Below are 3,987 nucleotides of genomic sequence, written 5' to 3'. Positions count from 1 at the left end.
TCAACACAGAAAAATCAGTAGCATTTTTATACTCCAACAACCAACTAGCAGAAAAAGAAATCAAGAAAGCTAGCCCTTTTACAGTAGTCACCAAAAAAATAAAATGCCTAGGAATTAATGTAAGCAAGGATGAGAAAGATGGCTACAAGAAGAACTACAAATCACCATTGAAAGAAATTAAAGAGGACACAAAAAGAAGGAAAGACATTCCATGCTCTTAGATTGGAAGAATTAATATTGTGAAATATCCATACTACTCAAAGCTATTTATAGACTCAATCCAATCTCCATCAAGGTACCAATGACATTCTTCACAGAAATAGAAGAAAACAATTCTAACACTGTTATAGAACAACAAAAGACCCTAAATAGCCAAAGCAATCCTGAGCAAAAATAAAAATAAAAAATAAAATAAATAAGGCCAAAGGCATAGCACTGCCTAACTTCAAACTGTATTGCAAAGCTATTATAACAAAAACAGTATAGTACTGGCATAAAAACAGACACTTGGACCAATGGAACAGAATAGTGAACCCAGAAATCAACCCATATACTTAACAGCCAACTGATCTAAAGGCAACAGGAACATACATTGGGGAAAAGACTGCCCCTTCAATAAATTGTTCTGGGAAAATTGGACTTCCATATACAGAAGAATGAAACTGGACCTGTACCTCTCACCATATAACCAAATCAACTCAAAATTGACTAAGTACTTAAGTATAAGACCCCAAATCATAAAATTACTATAAGAAAACATATGGAAAACACTTCAGGAAGTAGGTCTGGGCAAAGACTTTCTGAATAAGACCCTAAAAACACAAGCAACAAAAGAAAAAATAAACAAATGAGATTATATCAAACTAAAAAGGTTTTGCACATCAAAGGAAACAATCGACAGAGCAGAAAGACAACCTATGAAATGAGAGAAAATATTTGTGAACTATACATCCAACAAGGGATTAATATCCAGAATAAATAAGAAACTCAAACTATACAGTAATAAGACAGATAATCCAATTAAAATATGGGCAAAGTAGATGAATTGACATTTTTCAAAGAAAGACATACAAATGGCCAATAGGTAAATGAAAAAATGCTCCACATCACTAATCATCAGGTAAATGCAAATCAAAACCACATTGAGATATCATCTCAACCCAGTTAGATTGGCTGTTATTAAAAAGACCAAGAATAACAAATGCTGACAAAGATGTGGGGAAAGGGGAACTCTTCAACACTGTTGGTGGGACTGTAAATTAGTACAGCCATTATGGAAAGCAGTACGGAGGTTTCTCAAACAGCTACAGATAGAACTACCATATGATCCAGCAATCCCACTAGTGAGTATATTTCCTAAGGAATGGAAATCATCATGTCAAATGGATACCTGCACTACCATGTTCATCGCAGCTCTGTTTACAATAGCCAAAATATGGAACCAAACTAAATGGCCATCATCGGATGACTGGATAAGGAAACTGTGATACATATATATACAGACACAATGGAATACTACTCAACTATAAAAAAGAATGAAATTCTGCCATTTGCAGCAAATGGATGAGTCTGGAAAAAATAATGTTAAGTGAAATATGCCAAACACATGATGAAAAATACCACATGTCCTCACTCTTAGCTGGGTGCTAAGAAAGAAGGGAATGAAGAAAGGAAGAAAGGAAGGAAGGAAGAAGGGAAGGAAGGAGGGAAGGAGGGAAGGAAGGAGGGAAGGAGGGAAGGAAGGAGGGAAGGAAGGAAGGAAGGAGGGAAGGAGGGAAGGAAGGAGGGAAGGAGGGAAGGAAGGAGGGAAGGAAGGAGGGAAGGAAGGACAGGCAACAATAATACATTGAACTTTCAGAAAGAGAAAAAAAACTTAAGGATACTAGAGATGGAGAGGAAGAAGGAAGGGGAATTGAGGAGTGACTGGTTGGGTTAGATGAATAAAGAATAATCATGATTTGTAATAATGAATAAGCTAATTTTAAAAAATGCCCTTTGTCAGGTTGAGGAAATTCTCTTCTATTACTACTTTGCTGGGAATTTTTATTAGAAATGGATATTAGTTTTTCTTTCAAATGCTCTTTCTTTATCTGTTGAGGTGATTATATAAATTTTGTTTTTTAACCTGTGAATATAGTGAATCTTATTGATTCATTTTTTTTTGACAGCAGCATGTATCTTTATTTAATGGCAGAGACAAACATGAAGTATTTTGTTAATGTATTTCACATTAATACCATTCCTTAAGGTCTTCAGAACATGGGTAGAATGGGACAAAAATCACTGAGTTCCCTGTAAGTACTTCATTAGAAAACAACTGTTTTCACATAGCCCACAGAAGAAATTTAACTAACTTCTCTTGTAATTCTAGAAAAGATCTTTAAACTCCACAATAAGGGATTCTTAAGTTTTCAAAGTGTGGGGGGATAAAAAGAGTTCATACAAGACAGTGTTTCTCAAATTTGGCTCCTTTCACAGACATACTCATGGGGGAAGGGGCTGCAAGTTTTCTACAATAATGTTTTACATTGTTTTAATTCTGCTGGTAATATAAATCAAATTAATATACACTTGTTCAGGATTACCTGGATGGCAATCTTAAGAGTGTTGCTACATAATCATGGCATCTGCACTTGTGCCTCTGATCCACTGGCACCAAATAAAGACCAATTGTGCTTAACTTTTCATGCAGTTTCTCAGATTGGGTCCTCATACCCTTCAGGGAATTATTGAACATTTCGTATGAGATCTGTCAGGTGGCAAGGTCAAGAATGCTGATTCAGAGCAGTGATTCTCAAGGTGGGATAAGTTGGGGTGGGGAGATGTGTGTGGTAGGAGAAAAATAATTCAAAATACGCATTGATTTCATAAAACAAATTTCATAAAGTCAAGCTCAGCAAAATAACATCAGCTGATGGACAGTAGCAAAAAGCAAAAAGTTAAGAATCTTTTCATGAACTTTTTGAAGTACCCTCACAGAATCATCCCCAGGGGGGACCTGGATAAACATGGTTGAGAAACACTGGCTTAGAGGTAGAGGCATGCTGGCACGTGGAGAACAGTAAGGAAGAAACATGCAGAGAGGAAGAACCTCTTTTGGGTCAGTGAGTAAATCCTAAGCCAGAACTTGTCATGGTCTTCTGGAACCCAAAGGGCCAATCCAGGAAAAAACCAAAATGGTCCTTCAACCTTCTTGGCCCCATAGTTAAGGGCAAGTTGATCCACTTTGTAATACTGAGCCAAAAGAAGAAAAAAGCTGTTTTTGCCCAAAATTCCATACACCAGGAAGTGCTGTCATCATTTGCAATGCCATCCTGCTCACAAGGGGGGACAACAGCGTGGGGCCAACTCTGTGATTACTGCAGAGCTCCAATCTGCTTTAGACGCGTCACCAGTTCCCCACTCTGTTGCATAGTTATTAGATCACTGCACCCACCTATGCAATTTTTGCCAATAAAGACTCTAGGCACCGTTCTTGCTCCTGTGAGCTGTAGCAAATAATCTTGAATCTCATTTACGTCGTCGGTGGCTGTGATATCGACAATTCCAGAACCCCTTGTTTGAAGGGCAACTGACTGAGGATCTCTTGGGTCTTTTCACAGTAGGGGCAGGTGGGCTTGATGAACACGACCACCTTCCCCTGATGGATTTTGCTGTTCACAAACTCGTGAGCCATGCTGACAGGCTGCAGTCTCCCGGAGAGGAATCCTCAATTGTAGGAGCTGCTCTATTGCTCGGGGTGTGAAATGTATTGATTCATTTTTTTCCATGTTAAACCAATCTCTCATTCCTGGAGTAAACTCCACTTGAGAGTTTTAGAAGAGCTAGTATGTGTTAGACATGAATTAGCATTATAAAAATGTAAAAAAACTAATACCTGATTTGTACAAAATACACTATAGGGAACATAAATAATTAAATTGGTATATTACATGCTAATATATATATTGTAGAGAGGCATTAAAATTATTACAAATATGTCAGTAT

The 3,987-nt window shown here is 37.4% G+C and overlaps 1 pseudogene; it reads right to left on the bottom strand.

Moving 5' to 3' along the window:
* Positions 1–2,954: 2,954 nt before the first annotated feature.
* LOC134386474 (glutaredoxin-1-like) lies at positions 2,955–3,676 on the bottom strand (annotated as a pseudogene).
* Positions 3,677–3,987: the final 311 nt, after the last annotated feature.

This window comes from Cynocephalus volans, chromosome 9 (assembly GCF_027409185.1).
Source record: "Cynocephalus volans isolate mCynVol1 chromosome 9, mCynVol1.pri, whole genome shotgun sequence".
Taxonomy (NCBI): domain Eukaryota; kingdom Metazoa; phylum Chordata; class Mammalia; order Dermoptera; family Cynocephalidae; genus Cynocephalus; species Cynocephalus volans.
This window is presented reverse-complemented; position numbering and strand designations above follow the sequence as displayed.